At 41.4% G+C, this 21,470-nt stretch overlaps 1 protein-coding gene across 3 annotated transcripts in view; it reads right to left on the reverse strand.

Moving 5' to 3' along the window:
- PRKCD (protein kinase C delta) overlaps positions 1-21,246 on the reverse strand; it is a 60,002-nt gene extending 38,756 nt beyond the window's left edge. For 2 of the 3 annotated variants that reach the window (XM_051984764.1, XM_051984771.1), the window contains exons 1-2: positions 20,239-21,246; positions 14,294-14,413 (exon numbers count right to left, since the gene is read on the reverse strand). The gene's annotated coding sequence lies outside the window, so the exon portion shown is untranslated. The remainder of the gene's footprint in view (positions 1-14,293; positions 14,414-20,238) is intronic. The other variant, XM_051984779.1, reaches the window with a different exon arrangement.
- Between the last annotated feature and the right edge of the window lie 224 nt (positions 21,247-21,470).

A 21,470-nucleotide genomic window follows, 5' to 3' on the forward strand; every position in this document is an offset into this window, starting at 1 on the left:
CCAAAAATGGGAAACACAATTGGATTTCTTTTTCTCTGTTTTCTCCTACCTTCAGGATATATAATACAGTTATTCCTTCCACATTGTGGGAGCTAGAAGTAAGGCACTCCCCACCCCCCATATTTAGAAAATACACATTAAGGCCCTCTTTTTGTGTCAGAGAAGAAGTCTGAATTATCATGGTATTAAAAGATAAAGTATGTTCATGTTATACAATACCATGAAACACAATTGGATTCCTTTTTCTCTGTTTTCTCCTACCTTCAGGATATATAATATAGTTATTCCTTCCACATTGTGGGAGCTAGAAGTAAGGCACTTCCCACCCCCCATATTTAGAAAATACACATTAAGGCCCTCTTTTTGTGTCAGAGAAGAAGTCTGAATTATCATGGTATTAAAAGATAAAGTATGTTCATATTATACAATACCATACATATATTTATGCATTTTGGAGTTTCTGAACTTTTTCTGTGTTGTTTGCTGGTCTTTGCATATCAGCGTCTATAAAACTTCCCCAAAACTCCCATTTAATTTTTTATATTAATCCATGAAATAGTGAAACCACAAAGGGGAAAGGCTCAAAGAGGAAGGATAATTGTATTTGTATAAATCCATACATCTGGCTTCAGTGCTTCAAGGTCTTGTCTCATATTACCAAATGTGATAATTCTATGTAAAGTACTTTGCAAATCAAAGTGCTATATAAATGCTAGTTCTTGTTATTATCATCATCTGCTTTTGAATATTCTAACAGGATGGCCCATAAGCACCTCAAATTCAGCATAACCAAAACGGAATTCTTTTTTCCTCCCCAAACCCATCCATTTCCAAACTTTCTTCTTTCCATTAATCAAACCACCATTCTTCTAGTTTCCTCCAGGTTCTTTCTTTACTTGGATATTAGTCTTGACTCTTCACTCTCTCTCACCCCAAGTTTCCAAACAGCTTTTATCACTTGCTATTTCTATCTAAATATCTCTTGAATCTATCTTCTTCTCTTTACTCATGCAGCCAGAATCTTGGTTTAGGCCCTTGTCACCTCTTGGCTAGACTATTGCAATAATCTTTTAATTGTTGAAAATCCCTGCTCTTACCATCATATCTTCCACACAAATACCAAACCAGTTTTCCTTAACTAAAGATGTGATCATGTCATTCCCCACACTGGAGAAACTTCAGTGGCTCCCTATTGCCTCAAGGATTGAGCAGAAATTCCTGTTTCACAAGTGAGGGCCTCATCTCAACCTACCTTTCCAGCCTCATTCTGGATCACTCCCTTTCTTGAACTCCATGGTCTAGTCAAACTGGCCATCTTGTCTATCCTTATACAAAGGCTTCATCTATCATTTCTGTCACCTTTGCAACAACAATTCCCTCCTAACCTAACTTTACACACTTCCTTCTTACCTCAACTTTTTAGAATCCATTTCTTCTTTCAAGACTCAGCCTCCTTCCAAATGAAGTCTTTCCTTATCTCCCCAAACTGCTACGTCTTCCCCTGCAAACTACTCTGTATTTAACTTTATACTTTATAGATTCTAGCATATAGATGTATCATATATCACACATACACATTATATATATATATATATATATATATATATATATATATATACTCTTCTAGTAAAGTAAAGTAAAGAACAGGAATGGTTTCATTTTTGTCTTTTTATCTCCAGCTTAACCCAATACCTGGCATATAGAAGGTGCTGAATAAATCTATAGTGATTAATTAGTTGATTAGAAACAGTAAAATTTCAATAATTGGAGCCCTATTAATTTATTTTGATAGGAATGATACTATATTTGCAATGGATATATGTAACTTAAGTTTTATTCTCCAGGCAAATAAAGAATATAAACAAGGCTGTTTAGAAGTTGAAAATGTTTAGGACAGCCAACTATATAAATATGAGTTAAATTCTCAAAAGGGAATGAATTGATATGCTAATCATATTATTCTTATTTCTTATATAAAGAAACTTCATAACTTCCAATAAGCCAGAAATTTTTAACACAAGGTCTCCAAATTAGTGTTTGTATTTTTTAGCATCTTGATAACTATATTTCAACATAATTAATTTCCTCTGTAATCTTGTATACTTTATTTTATGCATTTAAAAACCTTAACATGAGAAGCGGCCCACAAGATTCATCAAATTGTCTAAAGAATCCCTGACACAGAAAAAGGTTAAGAAACCCTGTGCTAGGCAAACTCTGGTAAGCTTTATTCAAGTCACTCTATGTATTCAAAAGTAGGAAAAACATGGATCACCATATTCCTGAGACAAATGGTGATAATACATTGGGAAGTACTGGATTTGAATCCTGGTTATATCATGTCTCAGTTGCACGATCTTGGACAAGTCACCAAAAGTCTTTGAGTCTCAATTTATCTGTAAAATGAAGGGACTGCCTAGCCTCTAAATGTCCCTTGCAGTTCTAAATCTATGATCTACTAATCCCAAGTCCTATCTCACAACTCAGCTCCTTGTCCCCAGGTCTCAGCCCTGCCATTTCCTTAAAACCTAGCAAGCAAAAGTCTTCCAAAAGGCAAAGACAGTTTCCTTTAGGATCCTACAGACAGCTCAGTGGTATATAGTGAATAATCCATCAGTCTGGAGTCAGGAAAACCAGAAAGTCAGGAAGTCAGATCTTGCCTTAGATACCTCCTATGTGTGTAATCAAGTCACTTAACCCCAGTCTGCCTCAGTTTCCTCAATCACAAAATGGGGATAATGATATCACCTCCCTCCCAGATTCTTATGAAGGTCAAATGAGATAATATTTGTAAATCACTTAGCACAGAGTTGGGCACATAGTAGACACTACATAAATGCATCTTTTCTTCCTTCCTATTCTCAGCTATATGACTAGCAGATCCTAAAACAATGCTACTCACTGCCAGGACTATTTTTACCAGACAAATACTATACCTAGATGCTGTCAGCCCTGAAACTCCCATCCTGGATCCTTCCCTTTTATGCTCCTGATTCATACATCTCATCCAGCCATGCTTCACTTTACTGCCTATTTCCTTGCCATCTACCTCCCAATCATGTGAATCCGCAAACTCCTACTACCTAGTTCTCTCTATCTCTGGAGCCATAACAAAAAATGGTTCCATTGTTCCGATATGTTAATCTACTCACACCATCCTTAAAACTTTCCAACCAAAATATTCCTCTCTGCCCACATCTCACGCTTCCACGTGTGTTCTTTCCTCATTAGAAAGTAAGTTCCTTGAGCACAGAAATTGTGATAGTTGTGTGTTCGTATTTCTAGAGCTTAGCAGAATGACTGGCAAATGGGAAAGGCTTACACATGATTTCTCATTCATTCACAAGTGGGCAGTCACAGAAAAGCTGAGAAAGAATGCATGAGAGTTGGGGGGAGGGGGGATTGGCTTTCCTCCTGATCAAGGCTAACCCATCTACTTGTGCAAGTGATCCATTTCATTCTCCAACAGATCACCCCCTCTGTCATCTCCATATTTTCACTTATTTTTAATCTTTTTCTATGCACTGGCTCATTCCCTACTGCCCACAAACATGTCTTCCCCATCCTGGAAAAAACCCTCTTTTGACCCTTCCATCCCCATTAATTATTACCTTATTTCTTTTCTGCCCTTCATAGCTAAACTCCTTGAAAAGGCTATCTACAACAGATTCCTCTATTTTCATTCTCCTTTTAACCCTTACAATCCAAGTTCTGAGTTTATCACACCACTCAAACAACTCTCTTCAAAGTTACCAGTGATCTCTTAGTTGCCAATTTCAACGACCTTTTCTCAATCCTCATTCTCCTTGCCTTCTCTGCTTTTGACAACTAGTCACTCTCTACGTCTGAATAGTCTCTTCTCTCTAGTTTTCAAGTTGCTGCTCTTTCCTGGTTCTCCTCCTACCTATCCTGTCTCCTTTGCTGGATCCTCATCTAGAGCATATCCTCTAAATATAATGTTCCTCAGGATTCTGACCTGGGCCTTCTTCTCTTCTCCAGCTCCATTATTTCATTTGACGAGCTTATCAGGTCCCATGGATTAAACTGCCATGTCTATGCTGATTTGTTTTTTCCGCTCCCATTCCATTGCTGACCAATCTCACCTTTCACACATCTCTAATTGGATGTCTAGTAGATGTCTTAAATTCCATTTGTCCAAAATGAAACTCATCGACTTCCCCCTGTGAACTCCCTCATCATCTCATATCTAAATTATTGCAAAAGCTACTGGTGGACTATACACCTGTCAGATTGGCTAAGGTGGCAGGAAAAGATAATGACAAATGTTGGAGGGGATGTAAGAAAACAGGGACACTGATACACTGTTGGTAGAATTGTGAATGGATCTAACCATTCTAGAGAGCAAGAGGGAACTATGCTCAAAAAGTTATCAAACTGTGCATACCCTTTAATTTGCAGTGTTTCTACTGGGCCTATATCCCCAAGCAATCTTAGAGGAGGGATAGGGATTCATATGTGCAATGTGCCCTCTTTGTAGTGACAAGAAACTGAAACTGAGTGGATGCCCATCAGTTGGACAATGGCTGAATAAGTTATGGTATATGAATGTTATGGAATATTATTGTTCAGTAAGAAATGACCAGCAGGATGATTTCAGAAAGACCTGGAGAGACTTACATGAACTGATACTGAGTGAAATGAGCAGAATCAGGAGATCATTATACATGGCAACAACAACACAATATGATGATCAATTCTGATGGACCTGACTCTTTTCAACAATGAGATGATTCAAATCAGTTCCACTTGTTCAGTGATGAAGAGAGCCATCTATACCCAGAGAGAGGACCACGGGAACTGAGTATGGACCACAACATGGCATTTTCACGCTTTCTGTTGATGTTTGCTTGCATTTTGTTTTCCTTCTCAGGTTTTTTCCCCTAGATCCAATTTTTCTTGTGCAGTAAGACAACTATATAAATGTGTATACATATATTGGATTTAACATATATTTTAACATATTTAACATGCATTGGACTACCTAGAATCTGGGGAGGGGATGGGGGAAAGAAGGAAAAATTTGAAACAGAAAGTTTTGCAAAAGTCAATGTTGAAAAATTACCTATGCATATGTTTTGTAAATAAAAAGCTTTTTAAAAATGAAATAAATAAAGAAAAGAAAAATTTTTTAAAAGGTTGGGGAGGGTTCTTTACACCAATGAAATCACAGGTCTTGTTCCAATAAAAAGGAATTTGAATAAAGTTAAAAAAAATAGCTGCCTGCCTCAAGTCTCTTTCTACTTTAAGCCATCTTCCATTTAGCCACTGAAATCACTTTTCTAAAATGATAGTTTCAATAAACTGAAATGGGCTCTATTGCCTCCAGGATCAAATATAAAATGCTGTTTGGCATTCAAAGCCTTCAAGACCTAGTTCCCTCCTACCTTTCCAGTTTTCTTAACACCTTACACCCTACCATCTGGCCTCTTGGCTGTTCCATGAATAAAACATACTCTCTCTCGATTCTTGACAATTTCTCTGGTTGCTCCTCATGCCTGGAATGCTCTCCCTCTTTAACTCCACTTACTGCCTTCCCTGGCTTCCTTTAAGTCCCAACTAAAATCTCATCTTTTATAGGAAGTTTTTTCTAGTCCCTCTTAATTTTAGTACCTTCTCTCCATCAATAATTTCCTACATCCTATATATAACTTGTTTTGCATATATTTGTTGGCATATTGTTCCATACTCCCTCCCCCAATTAAATTGAAAGCTCCTTAGGAGCAGAGACTGCTATTTGCCTCTTTTTGTATCTCCAGCACTTAGCATATTGTCTAAAATACAGTAATACAGCATTTAATAAATGATTGATTGATTGGGGTCTGAGGAAGAAGGAGGACTAGCCTCAAGGCACTGGCTCTCAGAGTCACTTGTTTTGGGAGCAATTTGTATTTTTAGTTCTAAGTTTGCCCCTGGGGAAAACAAGATGGGAAGAGAGAAAGAAGGAGAACCTGTGGATGGATATCCTACATTCTCTCATCCCTGAACATTCCTCACAAGAAAGATATAAAATACACCATTAAAAAAAAACAAAACAAAGTGGAATGAACATGGGGCTGGGAATGAGGGACCTGGGTTTTAACTTATGTAATCTTAGGCAAGTCATTTGGGCAAAGTTCTTCCTACCTCAATAAAATGAATAAACTTAGACTCTGTGATCTCTAAGTACCTCCCAATGCTAACATTCTCATTTATGATTCATGACCCCAGGAAATTACACATAACTGAGTGAAAAATCCGAGTTTTGGGGAACGGTATCCCCAGAGGCACCAAATTCCTGCCCTTATCTAATAAACAATTTTATAGTAAAAAAAAAAAAGTTTCATCTGTATAGACAGTTCAGATCACTTCCCATTGTGCCCTGCTCCTGGAGTCTAAGGGATCAGGATAGTGAGTTACAACACTGCCATAGCTAATTGGTCTGGCCTGTTACTTCCTAGCATTACTTGGCATGGCAGGGGATGGGGGGCAAATGGACAGCCTCTGCCCTCCTCCAAAGCACTGAGCCAGCAAGCTGGCTGGAAGATGAGGAACTGACCATCTTGTAAACCACTTCCTAGTTCAGCCCCAAGGGGAACTATATGGGCCGGAAATTCACCAGATACCCCACTCCCTCTCAGCAGTATTTCCAAAGTGGGGAGCTGGCTGGGCGTAAATTGGAAAGTCTTCTTGAGGTGCTGATAAAGATCGCTTTCTAATAACCTCAAGGACATGTAATATTAATAGTCATACTAGTGACCACTCACATTTCTATATCCATCTGGGATTTACTAAGCCCTTTCCTACATCAGCCTTCTGAGAGAGGCAGAAAAAGTATTATCAACCTATTTTACAGATGATATAATGGAAGCCTCAAAAGGAGAAATGCTTTACTCAGTCACATCCTTAGTAGGGGTTGGAATCAGGAAATTCAGTCTCACTCATGACCCTAGAGAAACCTTCAAGGATTCTTTTTTTTTTTTTTTTAACCCAGCAAGTGGTAAATCAGCTTTTTAAAAAATAGCTTTTTATTTACAAGATATATGCATGAGTAATTTTTCAGCATTGACAATTGCAAATCTCTTCATTCCAACTTTTTCCCTCCTTTCCCCCACCCCCTCTCCTAGATGGCAGGTTGAACAATACATGTTAAATATGTTAAAGTATAAGTTAAATACAATATATGTATACATGTCCAAAAAGTTATTTACCTTCAAGGATTCTTTAACATATTTTGCCCTTCTCTCTGGTCTTCCCTATACCTCTCACCTGAGTGGGATTCCAAAAAAGTCCTGGCCAAGCTCCAGAGGGCTTACCACAAAGCTCGGGATAAGAGAGATCAATGCCAGTGGCTGACACCTGCCTCCATGCATTTTCTCCTGTGGGTAAAGGGGCCACCAACAGCCTGGTAACCACACTCCCCAAGACTTCCTCCCAGCTTTCAGCCACCAACGGTACTCAGCTGCAGCTGATGGGGGGGCCTTCTCCGCAAGGGGCGGCGGGGCAGCCTCCTCCACAGCAGCCTGAGGCACAAGGCTCCTCTGCCTGAACACAGAGACTATCCCACACAATACCACACGTACCACCCACGCCCCCCCATCCTCACAGACCCACACAACACACATCATGCTCATGCATTGTAGACATGCCCCCCCACAATATCGCTCAACACACATAGTACCCCCCACACCACAGAGTCACACATGCCCATGGACCACATGCATGTACCGCCCACTCTATAGTCCCAAGCCATACATCCACACAGTCCAACGCCACACGTAATACCAACAGCTCCCACAATCACCCTACTACTCCACATTGTGAGATATATGCTACATGCTGTATATACACACCCCACAAACAATACCACTCATGCCTCATTTATTGTACAATCTTCCACTCACATATATTAAACACATTCCCACAATCACAATACTGAGTACCTCTCTCTCTCTCTCTCTCTCTCTCTCTCTATATATATATATATATTTTTTTTTTTTACAAATATACATATATATATACACACACACCTCACATACAATACAACTTATACCTCATTTATTGTACAATCTTCCACTCACATATATTAAACACACTCCCACAATTACAATACTGAGTACCTCTCTCTCTTTCTCTCTCTCTCTCTCTATATATTTTTTTACAAATATATATATATATGTATATATATATATACACACACACACCTCACATACAACTTATACCTCATTTATTGTACAATTTTCCACTCCACATATATTATACACATATGACAGACTAGTACCCATATACTTCACATGTCACGCAAAATACCTTATACATAAACACAGACCATTGATGACATACACAGATCATATATAACATTCACACATGTACCCTTATACTACATGTAGTACATACATTTCCGATAAGCACCAAACACTGAGATGTGGACACATAAACCTCAAATAAGTCTTATACACACTACAACTCTCCTATCACACTCACTTATCCCGCATACACAACATTTTATAAACACACACTACAAAAAGGTAGGAAAAGAAACCTTAAAACTAGTGGGGAAAGTGTGGGAACTATTGCTCCCTGGCCTCCCCACAAAAAACCCAAGTGCATCCCACAAAGAGGATTTACGTGATAGCACCTACAGAAAGGATGGGTAGGGAAGGAACAAGCCAGGTCTGCAGCTGATGCTTCTTTCCTCATCCTCCCTTGCCCCTTGCCCTACCTTTGCTTTAGCCCAGGGTCTGAAGGTTGAAATATCGTCCATGAGTTAGCCCTCCTACTTTCTTGAAACCAAAGCCACCCACTCCTCCCATAGTCCTCCGTTTCTATTAGAGACTCCCATCTCAGGGAGGGAGAACCTTGTGCCCTGAAATCATATTCCATACTTCCAGCTGTCTTAACAAATCTGAGGAGCTGCCACTTCAGGTTAACTGCTTTTTAGATCACAGACTGACTGGTCTTGAAAGGATTTAAGAGATCCAATCTAACCCTTTAATTTCATGGAAGAAGACCCTGAAAGCCAAAAAAGCTTACTCAACCAGTAGACCTCTGATGTTCTAACTTCTCTATAGGGCCAATTTTCTCTGCACCCCACCACATAAGCACCCCTCCATCTGCTGCATATGATTCTGTCAACTCCTTACTCCACTTAATGCATGAATCCCACCCTCTGGCCTGGCCCTAGTTCCTGAGCCCAGCTTCAGAAGAGGCAAAAACTGTGGCTTTTGACTTAGCAACAAGGTTTCTTTCCATTCAGTCCAAGGTAACTTTCATCCGGGGTAGAAAGATGAGTTTTCTCTCCTTTAAAACTGTAGAATTGCAATAGCAGGGTAGCTAGTACCCAGGGAGCTCAGGAATTCTGAGTATTGAGTAGCTGAGGAATTCTGGGAAGAGTGCAAACTTGATCACTGTTACTGTCACCAATAATTATAAGTGCTGGTCATTTTTATCTAGCAGCAGACCAGGGACTCTTTGCTATTTTCATGTTAGGGACCCCTGAGTGGTCTAGTCTGGTAAAGCCAATGAACTTCTTCTGAAAATTTATTTACACAAAATTAGATACATAGGATTACAAAGGAAACCAATTCTATTGAAATGTAATTATCAACTTTTAAAGTAGTCGATAAATGCTAAGGTCTAGACAAAAAAATGGTTAGGTGAAAATAGCAGTGATGACCCTAGAAAAGCATCTGATGAAACCTAGCTTGATCTTTTAAATAAAATCCCTTCTAGAATTGGGAAGAGTAGGATGGGGGATGGGAAAGGTATTAGCACAACTCAAAAGATCATAAAAATACCAACATTACTCCCCGGGTTATCATACTAAAGTTGTAAGCAATAAACTGTTATAAAGAAAAGCAAGGTCCAAAGGCCAGCAAATGACTGGGATGACTTTTCACAGCAAACTTTTCAGAAAGATAATGACTTTTGACTTGAATAGTCATTTTACCCATACAACTTTTTGACAGCTTTGTCCTATTTATATAGCGGACATTGATCATTATGGATGTATTCTTTGTGAACACTGCTGCTTTAAAAAAAAGATTTAAATGACTTGCTAAGTTGAATAGTTATTATGGCAAACCTCACAAACCAGTAGAAATGATGGGTTGTCATGCAGTGCATCTAAAAACTATGTAATAATAGGGTCTTTATCATTAAAAAATATTTTTTAAAGAATATATGCATGCCAAATGTCTTTTCAATGATTTTTAATATATTTTAAAAAAGAAAGTTAGTGGGAGCACTAACTAGAATACTCCTAGACAAAATGTACAAGAGAACTCATCACTTGGCAAATCCACCAACTGACTCATTCCCACGTATCATAGATGCTCTCAAAACACACAATGTTCCCAGAAAAGTCTTCTAAGACCAAGTTGATGTGACCTCAACATCCCAGAATTTTTGTCTGTGTGACAAACCTGTGTGCCTATCTAAGCAGGTGTGAATATATGATCATACAACTGTGTTAAGCGTGTATTTTGTGCCTTGCCTTTCTTAGCTCTTACACTCATATTGTACAACCAACTCCTCCCCTTAATCCATCATAATTCAGATCTTCACTTATCAGACCTACTGTAAAAGCCTTGACTCAGATGTCTGCCTGTCTAATCCAGCTTCCATTAAGCTGATAAAGTGATTTACTGAAAGCAAAGATGACCATGTCAACATCTTCATTCAATAATTTCCAGTGGTTCCCTATTATATTGAGGATCAAAGATAAATTCTTCAATTTGACCTTTATCTCCTTTCATAACCTGGCTCCAACCTCCCTACATAAGGAGACTCATTAAATATTATTCCCCTTAATATATCTACTGTTTCTCACATAGTGCATTTCATCTCAGTATCTGTTCTTTTGCATAAGCAAACTCCATTCCTAGAGTGTGTCCCATATATCTCTGCTACTTAGAATCCCTACCTTCCTTCAAAAGCCAGCTCAGGGACCACCTTCTACATGAAATCTTTCTGATCCCCTTAGCTTCCTTCCAAAAATAACCCTGAGCTTGTATTTTTTTCATACTTACATAAATTCATACACATATATACACTCTCAAAAATTACCTTTACTTCATGTACCTCTTTTTAAAATATATATACATTCATATGTATATAAATATTCTTTCAAAAATCACCTTGCATTTTGTATTTCTTTTGTATATTAATATATTATATATAATGTCATTTATGCATCATATATACACATGTACCTGTATGAGCATGTGCAATTATATTACATAATAAACATAAACATGTATTCTTCATATAAACATGCATATGCACAGTGTCTCCCTGGGTAACATGTAAACTTCTTGGTGGCAGGAATGATTTTATTTTTGTTCTTTCTACCCTCAGTGCTCTGCATGGTGCCTGATATATCATGGACATTTAATAAATGCTTTTTGATTGACTGTGCACATGCTCTATGAGTATATACATAAGGAATGTATTTATGTGTGTGTGTATACATCTTCGGACATGTTATATTTATTCTGCATAGATGTGTTGGGTAGGGGGTAGCAGAAATGGTACTGTCCCAAGGCTAATTAACCTCATTAGATAATGAAATTCACATGGGATAAAGGAAAAGAAAGGAAAATCTGAGGCTGGACCTGCATACGTACTTTTCTTCCCTCCTTCCTTCAGCTCTGTTTAGAAAAGCTGACGATTGAGCTCCTTAAAGCAAAAGGGAGAAGTAAAGGGTGAAGTGGGGCAGAACCCTCCCCTCCAAGTCTTAGGCTCTGGAGAGCCACGCCTCCCCTTTTCCCATCCCCCAGTGCTTGAATCACCAGAATAAGACTTCCCAGTGGGGAGTTCCCTGTCTGGCTCTCTAGGCCCATTAAACTATGACCCAAGACTATGCCTTCTCAATCTCCCTTCTTCTGAAGGTTCTGTTCTGCTATAAGTCTAAGCATTCCCAAGCCCTCTAAGATTTAACATTGTCCCCTCTCTACATTCTCAGGACCCCAGCTCAGGGCCTAGATTTCAGGGAAAGTCAATGGAGCCCTGGCTCTGGATCCCCAGACTACTGTTCTGATTTTGTTTTGGTGGAGTGTACCAGTGCTCAACAGGGAAGGTGAGAAGAACAAAAGAAGGAAAGGAGGGGGGTAATGAAGGGAGAAGGGAAAAGACAGGAAAGAATGAGGGCAGAGGAGGGAGAGAGGCAAAAGCACCCTGTAAACTTTTGTTCTGATGATGAGAAAGGTGTCAACATTGTCCTAGTTTGGGAGATGTAGTGCTAGAAGTGCCGGCTGAAGTACAGTAAATATTTTGGAAAGATTGTGGGGAATAGGAATCAGGAGGTATGGGTTTGAGTCTCACAACTCACCTATTGTGTGACCTCAAGAGAGCAGAACTTCTGGACTAGCTGAGAGTGAGCCAGGATCGAATCTAGTCCAAAGCACTCAGGTAGGCTGATCCCAAATCAGTACTGGGTGTTCTTTCTGGGGTAACAGTATCATTTTCTATGTCTTGGGGAAGCAGGGGAAGAACTCCAGACTTAAAAAGAAGCATGGGATCGAAGTATGATTGGGGGGTGGGAGGAAGAGACAAGGGTGATAGAGAGGATAAGTTAAGACTTGGAAAGGTTTGAGGCTCCAGAAAGTTGACATAACTAGCAAAATCCCCACTCTAAGTTGCCCTAAACACAGGGCGTCCCACTTCCATATGTGAAAGATACTTCAAAATGTTTAGTAACTAGCATATAACTATATCCCCATATCTGTTGAGATGATAATGAGGAAAAAGAAAGACCAGAACAAGACAGAACTAGTTATAAAGGACTTCCTGGAAGAAAAAGAACTGGGGCAGTCCCAAGCAAAACTGCAAAGTAGCAAGTTTAAAACTCCTACTTTCCTTTTCCCTATCTTTCTGCTTTTCTAGGACCCCTTCCTCATGAAATTTGCTATAAATTGGAGAGGCACCATAGCTCAATAGAAAATGTCTTCCTCGAATGGATCTTGCAAACAGGAGGTACTTGATAAATATTTGTTAAATAAATGAATGAAAGCTTCTGACAAATTCACCCACTCTGAGCTATTAGTGATATGATATGCTACACTTCTGCGGATTAAACTAAATTTGTATTTCCCAAAAGCACCCGGGAAAGGGCAAGAATGAATTGGTAATGGCAGAATTTATAGCAATGATAATAAGCTAAAGAAGGAAAGATAAGAGTCTGTGACCCTTCCCAGGGTCTCTTTTAAATTCCATCCCACCCCAGTGACCCCCTCCAGTTTACTTCTACATACTTCTTATATTATGGGTTGGCCTAGGGACTGGGTGATATAACAACAGAGAAGCACAAAATCAGTTAATAGGCATTCGGAAAGTCAGCAAACAGGGGCTGGAAAGTTTCCTTTGGCATTAAATCATTCCATGGCCTCAAGCAAGTTAGTCCCTTAGCTGGGTTTTAATTTCCTTTTATGTTCAGTAAGAAATAGATCTCTATGTTCTCTTCTACCTGTAAAAGTTTCTGATCCTAAGACGATAAGGTTCCAACACTCTGACTCTTGCATCCCCTAAAGTACAACCTTCCCTTCAGCTTCCCTCCCCAGCAAAGGGAGCCTGCAAAAGCATCCTTCATCTACATGGTTAGAGAAGCAGATTTTGGGGGTCACTGACCAATGAAGAGGGCAGTGTTTTGCACACAGACTGAAAGGTAACATATCATCTCAAACAATTTCTTCCACCCATCTCTTTTTATCTTTCAACTTTCCATCCTTCTCCTTTCTAGGCTACAAACTCCTTCCTCTAAACCAGTAGTTCTCCGAGTGTAGTCCAGAGAATCCTAGAGGTCTCTGAAACCTTTTCAGAGGGTCTATAAAATCAAAAGTAATTTTTATTTCTAATTGTTATTATTGTTGTTTGTCCTTTGTTCTCAAAAAGGACCATGACATCAGAGAGGTGATGGAAAATATCTATAAATAAATAAACTCACATAAGCAAAAACTTTGGACAGATTTTCAATAATTTTTAATAGTATAAAGTTTGAGAACCCCAGTGTTTGGAAATCCTGAGGAGCAGGAAGCTCAGCCAGAACCAAGCAAAGAAGCCATATGTCAAGCATAAAGTATCTGAAAGTGACACTGGGAAGTTAAAGGACTTCCAATCCCAAACCCATCCCAGTCCTCGACCTTAGCTGGAATCCTAAGGCCCAACTCTCTAAAACGATATTCCAGAAATAGATAACAGATTCCCAGAGCATTGGGCTTTACATTAGAGGAAGAGTCAAAAAAAAAAATATTGAGAAAAAACTACTCAGGGACTGAGGAAGCCCCTGGATTATCATTACCTGTTGTTCCCGATTACAGCCTCACTCTTTGTCCAAGGTCCTTATGATTATGAGGAATTAGAAAATTACAGACTGGGCTGGCACTATGTGAGACCAAAGGGCATCCAATCCCCACCAGACCTATAGAGTCAAGACAGAAAGAAGGTGAGTTAGATAACCACTTCAGAAATAGCTTTGGATCTACAAGTAGAGGGATAGAAGGGGTATCAAACTAGGAACCGGGAAATGTGGGCTTATTCTCGCCTTTATTCTATGACTGATTTGCTGTGAGCTTTAATAAGTCATTTACTTGTTTTGTCTCATTTTTGCTGGACATGTGTGGATCTTTGGAGGTTTATTATTCTCTATAGGGTTGAATCTTACAGGTTTTTGATAGGAAAAGGAAAGAGGAATGCAGGTGATCTAGAAGGACTGATTTGCAAGGGAAATTAAAGGTTCGATTGGTATCAGATAGGTGTAAGAAAGACTTTTGGGAGTAGGTGAAGAGGTGGGGGAAGGAGTCACCCACCCCCACTGCCTTCTGCTACTTTACCAAAGGAGCATCTGGAAGGAAAGTTCTTTAAGGAGATTGTTTAAGTATGTAGTCAGAAGGAAAGAGAAAGTTGGAAATGGGTGGATTTGGGAAGAAACCTGATATTGGGAAACTGATGGGTTAAATCGTGAAAAGGATCCCCATGTAGGAAATTGAGTGGTGACGGAACGGTGCCAAGGGGACATGCATCCCCAAGCCCCATTACGAGATTGATTAGGTGGTGTGTCCCCATGGTAATCTTGGGAGTCCCAACCGGTGGCCCCTCTGGCCAATTTACACAAGTCCGGTGTCAAAACTGGCCATGGGGTTGAGGTTCCGATCTGAGAGGTACTCCAGGTGATGTCACCCCAGGAATTCGCATTATCTAATCTTCAGGAATTTAGGGTGTATGCTAATCTTCTTAGCTCTTTGTCTCCTGCGTCCAAGGACATGGCAATGTTCAAGGACATGGTCTCTTGGCATATCCTCAAGAGTGGTCTCTGGCATATCTTCAAGAGCATGGTCTCTGGCACATTTTATACATCTTTGTAAAATAGGAGAGCTCAAATTTGATAAAGTTATACTTTTTTTCTGTCATGGACCCTTTTTACCTTTTAATGAAGCCTAAGGGCCCTTTCTCAAAATATTTTTAAATACATAAATTAAAATACATAAGATTACCAAAAAAAAAAAAAAAAAACCAATTCTACTGAAATAATTAATCTATTTGTCTATATATCTCTCTCTGTCTGTCTGTCTGTCTTATAAGAAAACAAGTTCATAGATCCCAAATTAAGAACCCCTGACTCCACAGTCTTTAAGATCCCTTTATATTCTGATGTTTATTCTATGATGCCAAGTCTTTAATGAATATTCAAACCCTATTCTAGGCACTAAGGGGAAGACAAAGACATCTAAACCAGGATCCCTTCTCTCTAACAGGCCAGGAGAGAACACAGGGCAGTTGAATGCTAAGCACTGAATGAGCCACTCCCCAGCTTATGACTTGATCATCATAGCCATCCATCCCCAAGCCACAGACACACTTGCTCACCCATCCCCTTTGCCCTAGTCCAAAAGGTCACAGATCCAATCCCAGGGCCAGAACTGTATTCACTGACTCATATTTCTCCCTTTAAAAAAAAAAAACCTTTAAATTATTTTAACTTTTAATTTAAATTCTAATTATCTCTTCTTGCTAAATTGTGTCAATCCCCTGCAGCCATAGCCCAGAATCAACCCAGAATCAGCTACTCTCTATTATCCAGGGCTCAATGACTCAATGTGTGGATCATCCAGACATCTAGTTTCCCTTTCTGGGGTTAACTTCGCTCCATCATTCTTCAGGCAAAGAAATTCTGGAAACACAGATTAGGAAACTGAAAGAGCCTATAGTCAATTCTCTAAATTTGCAAATGAAGGAACTGAGGCAAGTGATCTCACTTGCTTATCCCTACTTCAAAGGGCTAATTAGGTGATCCAGTGGATACAGCACTGAGCACAGAGTCAGAAAGGCAATTTAAATCTGGCCTGACACTCACTAGATCTGTGAGCCTGGGCAAGTCACTTAAACCTGTTAGCCTCAGTATTGAATCTGTAAAATGAGCTAGAGAGGGAAACAGAAATCACTCCAGTATCTTTGCCAAGAAAGCCATGCTGGTCAAGAAGAACAGCCCTCAAAAAAAAACCTCACCAAGATAGGAAAAGGGAGAGCTAAAATTTGAACCCAAATCCGTGCACATACCATGCTGACTCCAGTCGATAGCAACACTTGAGAATTAGGGACTAGAAACTGAGACTTAGGGTCATAGAGGCAAAAGGAAAAGAGGGGAGAAAAGAATCAAGCTTAGAACCAAATGGGTATTATCTAAAGATTTTATTTTATGTCTCTGGTTTTCCCTATACCCCAATACCTATCTAATTATAGTCTTGAAGACACCTACATTTTTTGTTCCTGTCTCCTTATCTCCATTCACAGTACAGCCATCCTCAGTCAGGTGCTCATCACCCCAAGACTATTTCAAGAATATGAATTGGCTCCCCTGTCTCCAGTCTTTCCCCTGACTCTATTCCCTCCTCCACAGAGCTGTCAAATTGGAATTTCTAAAGAGTAAATTGGACCATGTGACTTCCCTGCCCCAGAAGCTTCATTGGTTCCCTATTACCCAAAGGATGAATTACAAACTCTTCCCTTTGGCTTTTCAAACCTGTCACAATCTGCCTCCAACCTACCTTTTCAGGCTGATTTCACCCTGCTCCTCTCAAAGGCTTTTTTTTCCAGCTAAACTGGAAACTAACTCAACATTCCATCTTCCACCTCAATGCCTTTGCACAGGCTGTCCCCCAAGCCTGGAATGTACTTGGAATCACTAGCGCCCTTCAAGGTCGAGCTCAAATTCTACCTCCCACCAGAGGCCTCTCACAATCCCTCCAGTCAGCAGAGCTGTTCTCTAGCCCCCAGGAAATGACTGTATTTATTTATCTACATGCAAGTTTCCTCCCAGTAGAGTCTAAGTTCTTCAAGAGGAAAGACTGTTTTGTTTTTCATTTTTGACTATTCCCAGAGTTATGCGTAGTGCCTGAAAAGTTGTAGGGGTTTTACTCCAGATCTGCAACTTCATATACATGATGAAACTCCTTTTTATCAGTTCAGATTTCAATCAAAAAGCATTTACTAAGAACTTACTATATTTCATAGATATTGTGATAAGTTGTGGGTGGGCACATACAGAAAGGAAAAGGATAATTTCTCCCTCAAAGGGATAACTAGGTGGCCTAATGGATAGAGCACAGAGTCTGGAGTCAGGAAGGCAGTTCAAATCTGGCCTGGCACTTATTTGCTTGGGCAAGTCAATGGTTAGCCTCAGTTTCCTCATCTGTAAAATAAGCAGGAGAAGGAAATGGAAACCATTCTAGTATCTTTGTCAAGAAAACCCCAAGTGGGGTCATGAAGAGTAAAACATACTAATCAAGAATAACAACTCTTAAAAAACTCACAATCTAATAGGACAGCAAGCAAATCTTTAGAAACAGGAGAAATTGGAAATAATCAATAGGGAGGAGTTGTTAGAATCAAGAGGAAGTGGAAAAGACTTCCAGGAAAAGGTGGAATTGCTGCTGGGATTTGAAGGAAGCCAGTGAATGGGAGATGTGAAGGGACAAGATGTGAACTAGGTTTTAATGAGTTTGGGGTGAACTCTCTTTCCCCTACACTAGGTTTAAGGCGCATTGAATTGTGTGAGCATGATCCTGAGAGGCTGACCCCAGCCTTTCTAATCCTTCCCTCCCATACAGGAAAGAGGCCAGAAATAGGGAACTCAAATCTCCATTGGAGAAGCCACTTTCTCCAAGCATTGTAAACACACAGAAGTGCAAGAAGAACACATGTGCATACATACAGACACACTGTGTCACTGGTTCACACACACTCAATCACAGAAAAAAGCATGGAGTCACACTCTCACAGAGAGTAAGTCTCATACACTAATACTGCAGGCATTCGTACAGTCATGCACACTCACACACACAACCAGACATACCCACACAGGAACAGTCACTCAATCACGCACAGTCACATTTATGTTCACTGCCTCCCACACATTTAGTTGCCTATTCGCCCTCTGCTGGCCTGTCAGTAGGTATTCTGGTTCAAACTACGTCTATCACAAGGAAGCCCAAATGACCTGGTCTCCACCTCCCAATGATCATGATCATAGCTGGCTATAGAATGTCTGGGGACATATCTAGGAAAAAAAAAAAAAAAAAAAGAAACACAAATACACATACACACACATGCATGTATACACATCAGGTGGATACATGGATAAACTCTGCATTCAGTGTTTGCACTGATTAACTACCCTGATAACTAAATTCCCAACAGGAGTCACAGTGATAGGGATAACAGAATCCAAAGAGACAGAAAGAATATAGAGAAAGGAAACCAAAAGAACACAGAGAAAAATGCAGATTCTATCTAGAGCTAGAGACGTATAAAGACATTACACAGAAAGAACCCCCAGGAGACCCCCAAGAAAATTAAAGTGGATGGTGGTGACAAATTCCTTAGCCACAAATCTGTCCTATTACTGCCAATCTGGGGAGGAAGCCAGAGAGAGGAGGAAGGCATGGAAGGGAAGGGAAAAGATGGTCAAATAAGAGCCAAATCCTTTTTCTCCACTCCCCAAATGGAAACTCCATTTCTTAGAATAGAGTCAGAACTTGGAAATGGAAAGGGTCGTGCATGATAATGATTTCCACAAGTAGGAATAAGTGGGTTCATTTTCTACACCCTTCCCCAAACACACAGACAGGCCACTCATTAAATCAAGAAGTGTCCAAGCTTCCCTTCCAGAAATCCCCTTTCTTCTAGTCTAGAGTGGAGTAGCCCCACATCTACTGTTCCATCTAAGATGGGGGTAAATGGGTACATTTGTCCCTTTAAGTTCAGGAAAACTGGTAAACTAAGAGACAGGCAAAGAAAAAAAGAAAGGAGAAAGAAATGGTTGAAAGAAGAAAAAGACCCCAGGAGCATAGAAAGAGATGGAAAAAGATGGTAGTTAGTCTCCTCTTTGGCCAGACGGTAAAAGGAGTAAGGAATAGGAAGACATTAGACAGACAGAAGGAGGGCAGAAGGAAGGATACTAGGATAGAGGAGACACTTGAGGAAAAGTGGGAATACAAAAGAGAAAGGAGAGAAAGGAAGGGAAACCTAGGAGGAAAAGGGACAGAACCGGCAACAAATGAACCAATGTGGCAAGAGAAACAACATGAATACTTGACAATGAATATTAAGGCAATGGATAAAGGGACATATGTGAGGGGGGTCAATGGATGTGGGTATGACACATGGAGGGCAATGGATTCGGGATGGACAGACAACTACAGACTAGACAACAAAGAATAAGAAACATCAGAATACTGGGATGATGGACTAGGAGATAATGGAACAGGAGGGAAGCTGGGTGAGGGACAACAGAGGAGAAGATGAATAGAATGATTCTTTTTGGTGGACAATAATGGGGGAGATGATGAATTTGGGGTTCAATGAAGGGATTACGAAGACGTATATGGAAATTGATACATTTTGGGGAGAGGGGATGGGGATGCCCGATGAAGCAGTTTTTCAAGCTTCACCAAGTTTGAAGCTTAGTGAGAGAGACAGATTTTCAGGGTTCAAGGGTAGAACGACAGAGACACAAGGAGAGACCTGACAACTGAGAAAGCCTGAAGAATGATCGCTGAGAAAGCAAATCAGCAGAAGGGGCCATCGGCCATACTTTTCACTTAGTTCACTTTCGGAAGGTCCCTGAGACTCCCAAAGTCCTGAGACGAGAGACCGGTAGCCCTGACTACCCTGAAAAAACCCAGGTTCCTCTCCCAATCCCCCAATCCCGGGGGCGAGGGATTCTTAGCCCCTCTCCTGCCTCCTTACCTTCGGGTAGCCAAGAAAGGGGGGTTGCCTCTCTTGAGGAGGGGTCTCTCCAGGCCCAGTTGCCTTTCTTGGCTGCGAAGGATCTAGCCCCGACACCACGGGCCGAAGTGGTCTGAGAGAGCTCTCTGCTCTGGAGTAGGGGGGTTGTCTCAGCTTTCGGGGAGGGGTCTCTGCAGTCCTTTCTCACGGCCTTCACACGATGAAGGCGGGAGGGGTTGGAGGAGAGTCGGGGGTGGAGAAGCTCTCCTCTTAGTTCCGGAGGTGGAGAGAAGCTGGAGAGGGGGAGGAATCTGTCTCTTAGTTTCAGGGGAGTTTTGCAGTCCCCAGACTCCCAGAGTTCCGGAGAGGAGTGGGGGTAGGTGGGATCGCAAGGGCGAAGTCTCCGGCTTTCGGCTCTGGGGAGTGTTGAGGCCCCAAGGGTGCGTCTCGGCGCTCTCGGAGGGGGGCGGGAATCTCTCAGTCCTCTGGAACTTGGCGCTTAGGAGATCGGGGTAGTCTCTCAGTCTCGGGGCTTCCTCCGCCCGTGAGTGCGGAGATCGCTGAATCTCTGAGGTATCTCTGCCTCGGGAGCGAGGGGTTTGCTAGGACTGCAGTGACTTCGCCCTGGGAGCGGAGGATCGCCCAGTCCTCTGAGGTCTCTCCACCCTAGGAGTTGGAGGGGGAGAACCTCTAGGTCTCTGGGGTTTCTCTCCGCCCCAGGAGTGGGGGCGCTCCGTCCAAGGAGTCTCTTCCCTCGGAGAGTGCTTCGGTTCTGCTGCACGGAGCAGTGGTCAGCTATCTTTTGGCCCAGGCGTCTCTCGGCTACGGGGGGGAGGGGAAGGGAGAGGGGCGGGGAAGTGGATCTCTTGGTGGGGAAGAGGTGTCCCTTTGCTTCTGTTGGAAGGATCTCACAACCCCAGAATCCCTCTGCTCTGGGGCAGGGGAAGCTCCCTCTCTCGCTCGGTTCCGGGGCCCGAACGCCGCTCCAGTTGCCTCTTGCTCCGGGTACCGTCACACAAGGAAGTGCAGGGTGGGGGGCGGGGCGGCCGAGACCTCACCCAGGTGCTGGGAACCCCGGCGGCCCGCCCAGTTCCGCCCACAGCCTCCCAGAGCCGCCTCCGAGGCCGGCCTGCAGCCCGCCGCTCTCCCTGCCCCTCCCCTCCTCCCGTTCTTCAACTGAGGTCTCCCTCCTTCCCTCTCTCCCTCCTGGCCCCTCCTTTCTCTCGGCCCCCCCAAACTGCAACTCGGCTGCC

Source organism: Antechinus flavipes, chromosome 1, assembly GCF_016432865.1.
Source record: "Antechinus flavipes isolate AdamAnt ecotype Samford, QLD, Australia chromosome 1, AdamAnt_v2, whole genome shotgun sequence".
Classification (NCBI taxonomy): domain Eukaryota; kingdom Metazoa; phylum Chordata; class Mammalia; order Dasyuromorphia; family Dasyuridae; genus Antechinus; species Antechinus flavipes.